Source organism: Ranitomeya imitator, chromosome 7, assembly GCF_032444005.1.
Source record: "Ranitomeya imitator isolate aRanImi1 chromosome 7, aRanImi1.pri, whole genome shotgun sequence".
Classification (NCBI taxonomy): domain Eukaryota; kingdom Metazoa; phylum Chordata; class Amphibia; order Anura; family Dendrobatidae; genus Ranitomeya; species Ranitomeya imitator.
Genome location: NC_091288.1, coordinates 143514802 through 143531765, shown reverse-complemented (window position 1 = coordinate 143531765; position 16964 = coordinate 143514802). Strand labels below are relative to the sequence as shown.

Here is a 16964-nt window from a genome sequence, read left to right as displayed (position 1 = left end):
TGAAAAATCTTTTTTTTCCCCACAAAAATTATTTTTTAGCCCCCAGTTTTGCATTTTCCCCAAGGGTAAAAGGAGAAATTGGACCCCAAACGTTGTTGTCCAATTTGTCCTGAGTACGCTGATACCCCATATGTTGGGGTAAACCCCTGTTTGGGCGCACGGGAGAGCTCGGAAGGGAAGGAGCACTGTTTTAATTTTTCAACGCAGAATTGACTGGAATTGAGATCGGACGCCATGTCGCGTTTGGAGAGCCCCTGATGTGCCTAAACAGTGGAAACCCCACAATTCTAACTGAAACCCTAACCCAAACACACCCCTAACCCTAATCCCAACCATAACACTAACCACACCCCTAACCCTAATCCCAACCGTAAATGTAATCCAAACCCAAACTTTAGCCCCAATCCTAACCCTAACTTTAGCCCCAACCCTAACCCTAATGGGAAAATGGAAATAAAAATACATTTAAAAAAAAAAAAAAAATTTCCCTAACTAAGGGGGTGATGAAGGGGGTTTGATTTACTTTTATAGCGGGTTTTTTTAGCGGATTTTTATGATTGGCAGCCGTCACACACTAAAAGACGCTTTTTATTGCAAAAAATAGGTTTTGCGTCTCAACATTTTAAGAGCTATAATTTTTCCATATTTTGGTCCATAGAGTCATGTGAGGTCTTGTTTTTGCGGGATGAGTAGACGTTTTTAATGGTAGCATTTTTGGGCTCGTGACATTTTTTGATCGCTTTTTATTCTGATTTTTGTGAGGTAGAATGAACAAAAACCAGCTATTCATGAATTTCTTTTGGGGGGGGCGCTTATACCGTTCCACGTTTGATAACATTGGTAAAGCAGTTTTATTCTTCAAGTCAGAACAATTACAGCAATACCTCAATTATAGCATTTTTTAATATTTTGGCGCTTTTATACGATAAAAACTATTTTATATAAAAAAAATTTTTTGCATCGCTTTATTCTGAGGACTATAACTTTTTTATCTTTTTGTTTATGACGCTGTATGGCGGCTCGTTTTTTGCGGGACAAGATGATGTTTTCAGCGGTACCATGGTTATTTATATCCGTCTTTTTGATCACGTGTTATTCCACTTTTTTTTGTTTGGTGGTATGATGATAAAGTGTCGTTTTTTGCCTTTTTTTATGGTGTTCACTGAAGGGGTTAACTAGTGGGACAGTTTTATAGGTCGGGTCGTTACGGACGCAGCGATGCTAAATATGTGTACTTTTATTGTTTGTTCTTTTTATTTAGATAAAGTAATGTATTTATTGGAACAATATTTTATTTTCGTTATTTAGGATTTTTTTAACACATGTACCGTATATACTCGAGTATAAGCCGACCCCCTAATTTTGCCACAAAAAACTGGGAAAACTTATTGACTCGAGTATAAGCCTAGGGTGGAAAATGCAGCAGCTACCGGTTAATGTCAAAAATAAAAATAGATACCAATAAAAGTAAAATTAAAATTAATTGAGACATCAGTAGGTTAAGTGTTTTTGAATATCCATATTGAACATATTGAATCAGGAGCCCCATATAATGCTCCATACAGTTCATGATGGGCCCATAAGATGATCTATATAAAAATGTGCCACATATAATGCTCCATACAGTTCATTATTGCCCCATAGATGCTCCATATAAAGCTGTGCCCCATATACAATGCTCTGCACCGTTCATTATTGCCCCATAGCTGTGCCATATAGTGCTCTGCACCATTCATTATTGCCCCATAGCTGTGCCATATAGTGCTCTGCACCGTTCATTTTTGTCCCATAGCTCTGCCATATAGTGCTCTGCACCGTTCATTTTTGTCCCATAGCTCTGCCATATAGTGCTCTGCACCGTTCATTATTGCCCCATAGCTCTGCCATATAGTGCTCTGCACCGTTCATTTTTGTCCCATAGCTCTGCCATATAGTGCTCTGCACCGTTCATTATTGCCCCATAGCTCTGCCATATAGAGCTCTGCACCGTTCATTTTTGTCCCATAGCTCTGCCATATAGTGCTCTGCACCGTTCATTTTTGTCCCATAGCTCTGCCATATAGTGCTCTGCACCGTTCATTATTGCCCCATAGCTCTGTCTCGACTGTCTCGACTTTTTATCTCCTTCCCAAGGTGCATAAGGATGCTGTGGTGCCACCTGGGAGACCTATTATCTCGGGCAATGGAAACTTCCTCGAGAAGGTCAATCAGTGGATTGACTTCCACCTTCAACCTTTGGTTATAAACTTGCCCTCGTTCTTGAAGGACACTGGGGAGCTCCTTAAGAAAGTTGATTCCGTCCATTTGGACGAGAATACAATCTTGACGACAGCTGACGTCGAATCGTTGTATACTAACATTAAACATAGAGACGGACTTAATGCTGTACGTTTTTTCCTGGATCTATCCGGCTCCCCCTCTGATTTTGGTAAATTTTTGTTAGAATTATTAGAGTTTGCTTTAACCCACAATTTTTTTGTTTTTAAGGGGTCCTTCTTCCTGCAGCTCCAGGGAACAGCCATGGGAGCGGCCTTTGCGCCCTCCTATGCTAACCTGTTCCTGGGGCTGTGGGAGAGGGACCTCTTCCTGTCAGATCGGGGGTCGTCAATGGACCGGGCCCTACTTTGGGCCCGGTACATTGACGACATACTCATGATCTGGCAGGGATCCTCTGATGAGTTGGTTGTATTCATGGATGAGCTGAATACTAATGATCTAAACATTCATCTCACGTATCATTGGAGTAGGGAGAGAGTGGAATTCCTGGATGTCACTATTAAGAGAGACCAACTCGGCTTTCTTCAAACTGACCTGTTCCGGAAGCTGACATCCACGAATTCCCTGCTTGATGCATCGTCCTGCCACCCACCACATGTCATCAGGGCTGTACCGGTCGGGCAGTTCCTTCGGTTGCGAAGGATCTGCTCGACCGAGTCAGATTTTGAGCAACAGGCTAGGGAACTTCAAGCTAGATTCCTTAGTCGTGGGTACAGTAAGCGGTCTATTAAGAAGGCCTATAATAGATCTAGGTGTGCCTCCAGGGAGTCTTTAGTTTACAATCATGTACCTAGGGGATCCCGACAAACTGATAGGCAATTACGTTTTGTAACCAACTTTAATTCACAGGCTTCAAGAATTCGTGAGGCCCTATTAAGATCTTGGCCTATCCTCAAGGTGGATAAAACTATTTCTAAAATACTACCTGACCGTCCCCTTATTTCTTTCCGACGTGCAAGGAACCTTAAAGATCATCTTACGAGGAGTCACTATGAAGGGGTACCTAGAGTGACTTTCCTGGATAATGCTCCTTCTCGTTTTGGTTCTTCACCTTGCGGCCATTGTGTGGCATGCTCCAATATGGAGCGGACCAGTGTGTTCTCTGACTCTAGTGGGGAAAAAACATTCAATATTAGAAGAAGAATTGACTGTACAACACGCTATGTCATTTACTACGCCACGTGCCCATGTGGCTTAGTGTATGTGGGGCTTACATCTCGCCAATTTAAGATTCGCATTCGCGAACATGTACGTGGAATCGAGGCAGCGGCCAGTCATACTTCTGATAATGTTGAATTAAAGACACTCCCTAGACATTTCAGGGAGCATCATGGCTGCAATGGAAGACTGATTAGATTTAGGGGTATTGATAGTCTGGATATAGGCATTAGAGGTGGTAGACTTACTAATAGGCTTGCACGCCTTGAGGCCAAATGGATTTGGACCTTGCGGACAACTCACCCCCTTGGCCTCAACGAAAATTTAAGTTTTGTCCCATTTTTGTGATCATCGGACTGTGGAGTATCTCTTCTTGATTATGGATGTATATCCAATTTGTTTTTAATCATTTTATATTTTTTAAGTTTTAGTTGTGATATCTTACCTTTGGCCGTATGGAGGAGGACCGGTTTCACATATGTCACATATCATTGAATGAGGTGGTTGAAGATCATGATAAAGAAAGAAGAGAAAAGGAAAAGAGGAACTATGGAAATTATCCCTCTACTGCCATCTTGTGGACATTTATATTTCCTGCGCTGTATATATATATATATATATATATATATATATATATACATACATATGGAAAGAAGCGTGTTGCCATTTAGGATTTTGTGTAATATATGGACACCTGTACTGTTATTGCCGTTACTGTTTATTTATTTATTTACTTTTTTGATATAGGTCTCTTTATAACTAAGATATGGTATGATACTAACTTTTTTCAAGAAAGAGCCATCATCGGTCTTTGTATTGCTAGTAGTCCTATGGCCGCTTATATATATATGGTATGACTTCATATTCCTCTTCTGTAGCAGTAAGCAAAATGTATATCCCTTACATGAATATATATACGCTATAGTTACCGTTGCAGACCATTACGATCTGTCCTCTGCCTTTGCCCATATTTTGTATGACGTTCGTTTCCCTGAGTGTGTTACTGCGCATGCGCCCGCCTGGCTGATTTCCTCTGGTGAACGGCGATCCAGTGTAGAGTGTGGGCGGTCCCTGTGGGGCCCCACGTGTACCGTTACACATAGCCTGGATGACGCTTCTTCCCTTTGTTGTGCCGGCGGCTGCTAGGAGACGCGCATCTACATCCGGGTTGCGTCATAGGTTCATTTCCGGTTTTCGGCCTTCTTATACAGCACATTTCCTGCAGTGCTCTATGCGCCCCCTGACGAAGGTGTTCCGAAACGCGCGTTGGGGCGGACACTGAGACACTGCACCTGCCAAGAACCGGCCTTCCTTTGGGGTGATGTATTAACTTTTTTCCGCTCTGCCTAGTCCTAATTACTACATGATGTTATGTGACATGTTGGATATGGTACTGTCTTATAATCTATGGCGTTTTTTTGTATAATTAGTCTAGTTTCACTGGAATTCTTTCCCCCATTGGCCCTGTAACTTTAACCCTTTATGCTTATATGGCGTATTACTTTTCTAGTATGGGTTGGCAAGCAGCTGTCTTAGTGTCCCATATGCACTGGCTGTTTTTATGTATTGGATGACTATTGTCATCACTGTCTCTTTGCCTTGCACTCGAATAAAGCAATTTTATTAATAAGACAAAGTTATCGTTTTTGGATTCATTTCCTCTTCCTCTTCTAGCATATAGTGCTCTGCACCGTTCATTTTTGTCCCATAGCTCTGCCATATAGTGCTCTGCACCGTTCATTATTGCCCCATAGCTGTGCCCCATATACAATGCTCTGCACCGTTCATTATTGCCCCATAGCTGTGCCATATAGTGCTCTGCACCGTTTATTATTGTCCCATAGCTGTGCCATATAGTGCTCTGCACCGTTCATTATTGCCCCATTGATGTACCATAGAAAGCTGTGCCATTGCTGCTGCTGCAATAAAAAAAAATGCCATACTCACCTCTCTTGCTTGCAGCTCCCAGCGTCCGGTCCCGGCGTCTCTCCGCACTGACTGATCAGGCAGAGGGCGGCGCGCACACTATATGCGTCATCACGCCCTCTGACCTGCACAGTCAGAGCGGAGAGACGCCGGGAAGATGGAGCGACGCCCGGCGTGTGGAACGGGGATAGGTAAATATGACATACTTACCTGCTCCCGGCGTCCCGCTCCTTCTCCCAGACAGCTGGTCTTCGGTGCCGCAGCCTCTTCCTCTATCAGCGGTCACCGTTACCGCTGATTAGAGAAATGAATATGCGGCTCCACCCCTATGGGAGTGGAGTCCATATTCATTTTTCTAATGAGCGGTCCCACGTGACCCCTGAAGAGGGGAAGAGCTGCAGCACCCGAAGACCGTGGGACGGCAGGGGGAGCGCCAGGATCGCCGGGACTAGGTAAGTATGCCTCAGCGCCCTCTCCCCCTCACCCGCCGACCGTGACTCGAGTATAAGCCGAGAGGGGCACTTTCAGCCCAAAAATTTGGGCTGAAAATCTCGGCTTATACTCGAGTGTATACGGTACATATTTGTTTTTTTACATTGCCCCAGGGGGGAACATCACTATATATTATCAGATCGCTGATCTGACACTTTGCAATGCATCAGAGATCTGACAGGCAGTGCAGGGAGGCTTCCCGGCGCCTGCTCTGTGCAGGCGCTTGAAAGCCACCTCCCTGCAGGCTTGGATCCAAAATGGCCGCGGGGGGCCTTCCGGGTCCTGCAGGGAGGAGGAGGTAGGAGACCCTCAGAGCAACACGATCACATCACGTTGCTCCGAGGGTCTCAGGGAAGCACACAGGGAGCCCCCTCATCTTTGATCGCAGTGTTCCAGGGGTTAATGTGCCGGGGGCGGTCTGTGACCGCTCCTGGCACATAGTGCCGGATGTCAGCTGCGATAGTCCTACTACCTCTTCCTCACATGGCTCTTTGCTGGACTTCCAGGTGTCGCATTCATGGGATCTGAGCACTGGCCTCCTTCTCTGTCTCTTCATTTGTTAGGTGGTTAACAGGTTTTGTATAGCAACTGGACTGGGGCATTGGACCAGATACACACAGTTGAGTCATTAGATAGTGTCATTTAAGTTTTCATCAAGACCTCGTTTTACATCTTGGATACTATTATCCCCTTTTTGTCTGAGCATGGTCTTTATTTTATTGTGATAAAAAAAAGCCTGCGTATATTTATTTGTGTCCATGTACGCTGATTTTTTTTACGTTTTTTGTACAGGACATATATGCATATATATACCCTTTCCCATCACATATTTTATATGGTACTGTGAATAGATGGGGGCTGCTCTTATTGATATATTGGCGCAGTGGATAACACAGCAGCCTTGCAGCGCTGGGGTCCTGGGTTCTAATCCCACCCAGGACAACATCTGCAAAGAGTTTGTATGTTCTCTCCGTGTTTGCGTGGGTTTCCTCCGGGCACTCCGGTTTCCTCCCACATTCCAAAGGCTAGGGTCACATTGCGTTAGTGCAATCCGTTTAGCGCTAGCGGATTGCGCTAACGCAATGTTTTCTATGGGGCTGCGGTCGGGGTCGCGGTAACGTCCCCGCTCACGCAGATCCCTGATCTGCGAGAGCGGGGAACGGACCGCGGGCGCGCCTCGGACGCTGCTTGCAGCGTCCGCGGCGCGCCAGGAAACACCGGTGCGTCGCTAGCGCGTGCCGAACATGGCACGCGCTAGTGAAGCGCGTTCCCATTGCCTTCAATGGGCGCGTTAACGGACGCGTTGCACAGCGTTAATTTCGCCATGCAACGCTGTCCGTTAAACGCGGTCCCATAACGCAATGGGAACCCAGCCAAAGACATACTGATAGGGATTTTAGATTGTGAGCCCCATCGGGGACAGTGATGATAATGTGTGAAAAACTGTAAAGCGTTGCGTAATATGTTAGCGCTATATAAAAATAAAGATTATTATTATTAAGATTATTATATATTTATTCCTGTATTTAACATTTATTGTTGAGTCCATGTACACAGCATCAAGCATATTTTTGGTAGTTACCGGATGTCCAGAATCCATATTATTGGACATGGCCTTTGTGGATTTTCAGAACTGTTTTAAATGTTTTTAAATTGCTGTGTTTCTAGTGTTATGTTTTTTTCATAATAAATTGAGTGTTTAATTTGTTTGGGTGTTCCCTATATATATGGGCATTCTTTTTCTTGTGTTTTGCATGTTATATACTTATACTGCCCATGGGTGAACCCCATTCTTTAAAAATCATCTTCATTATCATAAGTGGTGCCCTCCACATCTTCAATAATTATTGCTTAGGCTACGTTCACATTAGCGTTTTGCGTGTTTGCGTCGGGCGACGCAGCGGCGACGCATGCGTCCCTATATTTAACATGGGGGACGCATGGACATGTGTTGTGCTGCGTTGTGCGACGCATGCGTTTTTTTTGCCGCAAGCGTTGGGCGCAGAAAATGCAACAAGTTGCATTTTTCTTGCGTCCAAATTTCGGCAAAAAAGGACTCGTGTCGCAAAACGCAGCGTTTTTGCGTGCGTTTTTATTTGCGTTGTGCGTTGCGTCGCCGACGCAGGGGCGCACAACGCAAATGTGAACGTAGCCTAAGTCAGCTGACACCCGGCCGCGCTCCTCCCGTGAGCACGGGCGATCCACTGTAACGTACTATCCCGTCACTAGGAATTAAGTCCCAGGTCACCTCAACGGGATAGTACGTCATATGGGATAAAGGGGTTAATATCTTCCATAATTTCTATAATTCAAATGACAAACATACTAAAATCTTAAGAAAATCAATTACGGTAACTAAAAAATAATGTGGCTGCATACTTTGTTGAAATACCCTTTGAGTTTATGACAGCATTCAGTATTTTTGGCTAATAGTCTTTCAGCATGGCACATCGAGAATTTGCAATCTTCACCCACTCTTTTTAGCGGTAGCACTCCAAATCTGTCAAATTGTGAAGGCATCTCCTGTGTACAGGCTTGAAGGTCTTGTTGTAAACTAGACCTGCCCCATAGCCAGACACATAAAGAATGGGAGAGATTGTTGTCTCATGCAGTGCACAACCAGGATTTGCTAGAAATTCTTGCAGCCAATTTAGGCTACTTTCACACTAGCGTCATGCACTGCACGTCACTATGCGTCATTTAGGAGAAAAAACGCATCCTGCAAAATTGCTTGCAGGATGCGTTTTTTCTCCATTGACTAACATTAGCGACGCATTGTGACGCTTTGGTTATAAATTAAAAATTAACATTTAATGGACTCATTAAAAATGGTATACCCAAAATAATCAGACAAATACACATAAAGGACTCACAGTACATCACATTTCAGGATAAGAAATTGCAATATAATAAAATATATAAACCAAACTGCCCCAGACCTCAGAATCCTGAGAGTCCCGTGAATCAACCTACCATAGGACTCGAAATATTAAGGTCTAATATCACAAATCTCTTGGCAGTATGGAAAGATATCTAGTTTCACATCAACGGTCATTTAGCAAATCAAACCGCATATGCTAACCATATAAGCATCTGTGACGCCCAGGAGACCGGGATACCCAGCACCGGACCAATGGAGTCTGTCTCTTGAGGGGGATGTCACGGGTGGCTTGACCCGGTGCTGTGGCCTCAGGCAATGCACAGTGTAAGGGGTATCATGAGGGGACAGGCACTTACTTGATCAGCAGCAGGTTCTCCCAGCGGTGACGATCCCGATCCTGGATAGATGGCTATTGTCCAAATGAAAGACTGAGGCACTGAAACGTTTAACCAGTTTACTTTAACATAAAAGGATTTACAACCAGTCCTGTCACCGGAGTCTGTATGGGAACTCTGAGTTACTTTGACCCTGCCGGGGTCTTCGCCTCTTATTGTACGCAATTTCTGTGTGGCCCTGCTGCTGTATGTGAACTGGCTGCCGGCCCAATCTGTCCCCTCCGGGTCCTGGTTCGACGGGCAACCCGAGTCCTTTTATCGGTTTACCCCCTCTGGGAGTACCGCTGAACTCTGTGTCTGTTGCTGCGTCCGGCCCTAGTGAAGCTGATATCACCTCACGTTTTTCCGGTTGCTGTATTATATATAATGAATACAGCCACGGATCCGGTATCCGTCTTTGCGCCTGTTCTGGGTAGTGATTAATGCTACCCGGTTCTCACAATGTCCTTTTTCTCTATCCCTCTTCTCCTCAGGCCGGTGATTTAGGCCTGGTAACAGTCACAGGGCTGTTAGAGATTCAACTGTATGACCTCTCACTTTCAGCTCCTTAGCCCAACTGCCATTTCTTCTCTCAGACCAGAATGGATCAAGGGGAGTCTCTGGAGCTCCCCCTTCTGGCCGGAGGTGGTAGTGCAGTCTTGCTATTTTAGTATTTGTACTTACTGTCAGTAACTATTTTTGTGGCAAATACCCCTAGGGGTGCCACATTCCCCCTTAGTTAAGAACAGTACTCCGGGACTGTGGGACAATAACATTTTGAAATAACAATTAATATGTACAGAGTCTTAAAAATGAAAAGTTACAAAAACCACTCAAGGAAACAAAAATAGAGTTCTGTAAAAAGTCACTTCAAATAGCGTCCATTAATACAGTTCTATCCTTGAAGGTATTAGGAAAGGCACTGTACTTAGTGTCCAGGAATTTAGTTCCATTTTTCCAACGGAGTTATCAATATAAAGTCTAAAGAAAGTTCAAAAAGAGCAAAAAGCAAAGTTCAAAAAGCAGTCTTTCCGGAGCTTTGATTTAGTGCCTCCGGGCTGATAAAAAGTTCAAGAATATGCAATAAGTTCATACAGACAAGTCTCTGTAGGCACTGGGCTTAAACGTTGCAGACTGATAACAATGACTATACTACATTTTCTGTTTAACTATATATGGCATAACATATATACAATTCACATTATGAGCTTTATAGTTGGTAATCTGCATACCTGGCCGGTAATTGGCCCTGGGTACTACGCTGTGATCTACGTAATAGCGGTATCTCTTGATGTGGTGTACTACTGTCTACTGCGGATGTAGTATCTGCCCGCTCTGCTAAAGATAATTCCATGACTATGGAGTTGGCAAGTCCACCGTGAATGAGATTACTCTGATCAGGAATCTGTTCTTCCTGGCCTGGAACCTCCTGTAGTACGGGGTCAGCCTCTTCCTGTCTTGGGACTTCTGGTATTGGGTTCGGTGTTGGGTAAAAGGCCACCATGGGAACCACTACTGCACCATGGTATGTTAGTAGGGTTTTGGGAAAGTCTCCTATACAGGTGTGATACATTTCCTCTTCTTTTTCCTTTACTGGTTGAACCTGTATGGGTTGAATAACTTCTGGTTCTGGCTGGACAACTTCTGGCTCTTTCAATGCTTCCGGACACAATTTAAGATTGTCTCTTGACACTAGTACAGATGTTAAGCCTCCGTTTTTGCTAATGAGACACATTTTAGGATTATCCATTCTTGTTGGTAAAACTGTGTAGGGTACGGCTTCCCACTGATTGTCTAGTTTATTGGTTCGACGATTTCTCTTGAGCACTTGGTCACCCGGTCTTAATGGGGTCGCTAGAGCATTCTGGTTGAAAGTTCGCTCTTGTCTTTCTCTAGTTTGCTGAAGGCTTCTTTCCACACTCTCTTGCACTTGGCGATACTGCTTTTGCCGTATGATATCCCAATTGGAGTCTTGAACTTCTGCGTCTGGTTTCAGAATTCCCATTTCTAGATCGATTGGTAATTGGCCGGGTCTTGCACGCATAAGGTAAGCTGGGGTGCAGTTGGTGGAGCTCACCGGGACATGATTATTACAGATCCACCAAGTCAGGCAATTTCTCTGGCCATTGATTCCTATCTGTCTCAGGTAAAGTCTTTAGTAGGTCTATTACAATATGGTTCATCTTCTCGCATAAGCCGTTTGTTTGTGGATGATAGGCCGTCGTCCGGATCTTTTTGCAACCATACATATTACAGAATTCTCTGAAGATCTCTGATTCAAAGGCTGTACCTTGGTCGGTGAGAACCTGTTCCGGATATCCATGGGGTCTACAAAAGTACGTTTGGAACGCTTTGGCTGCTGTTTTTGCTGTCAGATCTTTTACGGGTACTACTACCAAGAAACATGAATAATGGTCCACGATGGTCAAGGCATAGACATAGCCGGACCGGCTTGGTGTCAACTTCACGTGGTCCATGGCTACAAGTTCAAGTGGTTGTTTGGTGATTATGGGCTGCAGTGGTGCTCTTTGGTTCTTTTGATCGTTTCTTCTGAGGTTGCACGGGCCACAATTTCTGCACCACTGTTCGATTGATTTTCTCATCCCGACCCAATAAAATCTTTCTCTTAGAAGTACTTCTAACTTTTTCCAACCGAAGTGACCAGCACCATTATGGTAAGCTTCGAGGACCATCTTCACATCTTGTTTAGGCACAATAATCTGCCAAACCAATTCATGTGTTTTCGGATTGGTGTATCTTCTACATAGCTTCCCTTGATACAGGAACATTTTGCCTCTCTCTTTCCAGAGTTGATGCGTCTCTTCTGGGGCATCCTCATCGGGATATGCACTTTGCTCAGTCAACAGTTCCTTCACCAACTTCACAGCCGGATTGCTGTCTTGGGTGTCAGCCCATCTATGGTGTGCTAACGGATTAAAATTCACCTCTTGTTGTTTCTGATAGGTACTTGACTGATGATGTTTTGCCTTGGGACGATGGAAGGCTGGTAGTTCAATTTCTTCAAGCTCCCCCGTTTCCTCTTCTACATCTCTCAAGTGTGGCATCCGGGATAGGGCATCGGCATTTCCATTCTTGCAACCTGCTCGATACTTGATTATGAAGTTGTAATTAGATAACCGGGCTATCCATCGCTGTTCTAACGCACCTAATTTGGCTGTGTCCAGGTGGGTCAACGGATTGTTGTCAGTATAGACAATAAATTCTGCAGCGGCCAGATAGTGTTTGAAACGCTCCGTCACAGCCCAAACTACTGCCAGTAGTTCCAATTTGAAGGAGCTGTAATTTTCTGAATTTCTTTCAGTAGGCCTTGAGCTTTCTACTTGCAAAGGCGATGACTTTCTCCCGACCTTCTTGCTTTTGTGACAGCACCGCTCCTAGTCCCACATTACTGGCATCGGTGTAGAGGATGAAAGGTTGATGGTAATCTGGGTATGCCAGAACCTCTTCTCCGGTTAGTGCCTTCTTTAGTTGTTCAAAGGAGTCTTCCCTTTCGTCGTTCCACTGAAAAGGAGGGTTTCGGTTTGAAGGTTTCTTCGTCTGCCCTACCAAGGTGTCTTGCAAGGGTGCTGCCAACTTGGTAAATCCTTTTATAAATCTGCGATAGTAACCCACCAATCCCAGGAATTGTCTCACTTCTTTTGCGCTGGTAGGTCTTGGCCAATCCCTAATGGCGCTTATTTTCTCGGGATCTGGTGCTACTCCCTCCGAACTCACGATGTGTCCCAGGTACTGTACCTTTGGCTTGAGAAGGTGACATTTGGATGGCTTGACTTTCATGCCATACCTGGATAAGGCTTCGAACACTTCTGCCAGGTCTATTAAGTGTTGTTCGTAAGTCTTCGAGTAGACGATCACATCATCTAGGTACAGGAGGACGGTCTCGAAGTTCTTGTGTCCGAGGCAGCATTCCATCAGCCGCTGGAAGGTACCGGATGCGTTGCAGAGTCCGAACGGCATGCGATTAAATTCACATAGACCCATTGGTGTGGTGAATGCCGTCTTTTCCTTATCTCTCTCAGCCACAGGGACTTGCCAATACCCGCTTGTTAAGTCTAAGGTGGAAAAATAATTAGCAGATTTCAAAGCAGTTAAGGACTCTTCTATCCTAGGCAAGGGGTAGGCGTCTTTATGGGTGATGTTATTAATCTTCCGGTAGTCTACGCACATTCTCATGGTTCCGTCCTTTTTTTTGACAATCACTAGAGGGGCCACCCAGGGGCTACAGCTGTCTCTTATTACCCCGGCCTGTTTCATTTCCCTCAGCATATCTTTTGCACATTGATAGTGAGCGGGCGGTATGGGTCTATATCTTTCTTTTATTGGGGGATGGTCACCTGTGGGGATTGTGTGTTCTACCCCTTCTATCCGTCCGAAGTCCAATGGGTGTTTACTGAAGACTTGTTCATATTCCGTCACTAGCCTATACACCCCTTGTTTTTGATGGGTAGGTGTTGAATTTATGCCCACGTGTAGCTGTTGGCACCAATCCTCCATTTCTCCATCTGAGCCATTGCCTTCCACCTGACAGGTTGGTTCTAAGGGCTCAATGGTTGTGATGGCATTGTTGTCAACAGTATATAGCTTTGCCATTGTAGCATACCTTGGCAAAGTGACCTCTTCCTCTCCACAGTTCAAAAGTCGTACCGGCACTCGTCCCCGGTGTACCTCAACTATCCCTCGTGCTGTGAGTATAGTGGGCCTGCTGTCGGTGTACACTGGTTCTATTAAGGCTTGATAATCTCGTCCCTTAGTACCAATGGCTGCTCTACACCATACCAGCATTTCTGTTTTTGGTGGGATTACAATAGACGTTGGATCACTTACCCTCACACTGCCGATTTCTCCACCTGCAACTTCTACCTGTTGCCTTAACATCAATACTTTTATTTCCCTCCGGAGAACTCTCTGCTGGCAGGATTGGGCAGTTTCAGCAATTTGCTGTAAGACAGAAATGACTTCGGAAAAGCAGTTCTCTAACACATTCATTCCTATCAATACAGTTGGTTCACAGTTCCGCCGGTCAACATCAACAACAATTATACCCTGTTTCTTCAGTTCTACTTTACCAATCTTTATGGTCATCTCCCTGAATCCTAGTTTCGGTACCAACTTACCATTACTGGCCCATATATCTAGTTCAACATCAGAGGGCCCTTTATCAATATCTGCATCAGCCCAGTACCTCTTATAAAGGATATACGGTATAGATGAAATCTGGGAACCTGTGTCCAGCAAAGCGTTGAGGGGAATTCCGTCCAGCACGATAGGGATAATGGGTCGTCCTCCGATGTACCTGTCGTGCCAGGGTGTTGGGCCTTGAAAGTTCATTCCTGCGAAGCGGCCCGCATTTCCAGGGGATTCCCGTTTAAATCACAATCTCGTGCAAAGTGGCCCGGTTGCTGGCAACGGCGGCAAATGGGCTGTCCATCCGGTTGGTAGCGGTCGCGGGGTCGTCCTCTCCATGTCGGGTATCTCCGGGGTCTCATCCATGGAACATCCTCTCTACAGTTTGCCAACTCCATTTTGTGTCCTCTCATCTCCTGCATGGTTTTAGCCATTGAAGCAACAACATCAGCTAAAGAGTCAAGCTTTTGTTGAAGAGCCTCATTAGTACTGGGCCCCAGGGGCTTAGCAATGGCCCCAGACATAGCTGATGTCACTGGCACTCCCTGTTGTTGAGGTGCCTCTGCCATGGGTTGCGCAGGATCCTGATCCCGAGGTGCCTCTGCCAGCTGGAGACGTATAGCGCTCTCCTTTAATTGGGCAAATGTCAATTCAGGGTTCTTAAAAACAAGCATGCTCACATGCCCCCGGTGAGAAGGGGTGTAGAGTCCCTCAATAAATTGATCTCTTAGTAGTTTATGCGCTCCGGTGTTAAAAATGGGTTCAGCCAGTGTAAGTGATTTAAGGGCTTCCTGCAGATTTAAGGCAAAGTCTCTCACGCCCTCATTAGCTTTTTGTTTGCAATTAAAGAATCGTATTTTAGCTTTGCTGCTGGCCGTGGTTTCAAATGTAGCTTTTAATCCAGCAAATATGCGTTCAACAGTGCCTTTTAGATCAGCTGCCCATGCTGTGACTTCTCGCTTAGCATGGCCACTTAACTGCATCATCAGGAGACTAACATGCTGAACTTCACCCACAGGGAACATGTCAAAATGGGCCAGCATCTTTTCTCTGAAATCGTCAAGGGTATTAGGCTCACCTTCATACATTGGAAGCCATGGGCCACCCGGGGTATATGGCATCAGCACCGGCATGATGGGCGCCACTCCTTGCACCGCTGCACTACCGGACTCTCTATTGACACTCTGTCTTTCAGCTGCATTAGCGTTGCCGGGTGCTGCGGCGTCTCCGTGCTGCGACATACTGTGCCCCCTTAGTTAATCCGGACCCTTCCGTCGGGATAGTGTAGATTCGTTCCGCTGTGCAGCAGGATCGATTTTCCCCTTGCTCTGATGTCAGAGCGCTCAGCTTGGTGCCGCCCACAATGACACGCCCCCTGTTGCTCCCGCCCGCCGCGCGCTCAGTAATGGCGGATTCTGAAGTTTTTCAGTTAGACTGGGGCTCAGGTAATGGCGTAGCTCAATTAACAGTCTCGTGCCTAACGGTTATGAAGTGATTACCTCAGGGGATGGCGGCCATCTTTACTCCATTATAACCAATGGAGAAAAGTCACTTTCAATAGTTTTCAATGGGGAATGGATTTTTCTTTAATAAAGTCAATTTTCAAGATTTTTCATCCCAGTTTTCACAGTTTTGGGCTTCAATCACGGCACACAATACCCGGTATACGGGCTGGCTAGATCCTGTTCGTGACGCCAATTGTGACGCCCAGGAGACCGGGATACCCAGCACCGGACCAATGGAGTCTGTCTCTTGAGGGGGATGTCACGGGTGGCTTGACCCGGTGCTGTGGCCTCAGGCAATGCACAGTGTAAGGGGTATCATGAGGGGACAGGCACTTACTTGATCAGCAGCAGGTTCTCCCAGCGGTGACGATCCCGATCCTGGATAGATGGCTATTGTCCAAATGAAAGACTGAGGCACTGAAACGTTTAACCAGTTTACTTTAACATAAAAGGATTTACAACCAGTCCTGTCACCGGAGTCTGTATGGGAACTCTGAGTTACTTTGACCCTGCCGGGGTCTTCGCCTCTTATTGTGCGCAATTTCTGTGTGGCCCTGCTGCTGTATGTGAACTGGCTGCCGGCCCAATCTGTCCCCTCCGGGTCCTGGTTCGACGGGCAACCCGAGTCCTTTTATCGGTTTACCCCCTCTGGGAGTACCGCTGAACTCTGTGTCTGTTGCTGCGTCTGGCCCTAGTGAAGCTGATATCACCTCACGTTTTTCCGGTTGCTGTATTATATATAATGAATACAGCCACGGATCCGGTATCCGTCTTTGCGCCTGTTCTGGGTAGTGATTAATGCTACCCGGTTCTCACAATGTCCTTTTTCTCTATCCCTCTTCTCCTCAGGCCGGTGATTTAGGCCTGGTAACAGTCACAGGGCTGTTAGAGATTCAACTGTATGACCTCTCACTTTCAGCTCCTTAGCCCAAATGCCATTTCTTCTCTCAGACCAGAATGGATCAAGGGGAGTCTCTGGAGCTCCCCCTTCTGGCCGGAGGTGGTAGTGCAGTCTTGCTATTTTAGTATTTGTACTTACTGTCAGTAACTATTTTTGTGGCAAATACCCCTAGGGGTGCCACACATCTATTGCTGGACGGAATGCAATGACCATTTAGAATGGTGTGTGAAAAGAAAACAAGTGAACAGTCTCGCCCTATTGTTACATTTGACAAGATAACAGTTTTTATCTGGTGTTAACCCCTT

At 45.5% G+C, this 16964-nt stretch overlaps 1 protein-coding gene across 2 annotated transcripts in view; it reads right to left on the bottom strand.

Moving 5' to 3' along the window:
* The window catches only part of PFKL (phosphofructokinase, liver type), a 152455-nt gene that overhangs the window by 115190 nt on the left and 20301 nt on the right, over nt 1–16964 (bottom strand). Inside the window, exon 1 of one of the 2 annotated variants that reach the window (XM_069733881.1) lies at nt 3281–3380. The exons of the other annotated variant lie outside the window; for it this stretch is intronic. The gene's annotated coding sequence lies outside the window, so the exon portion shown is untranslated. Of the gene's footprint in view, nt 1–3280; nt 3381–16964 lie in introns of those variants that run through there. 2 annotated transcript variants of the gene reach the window in all.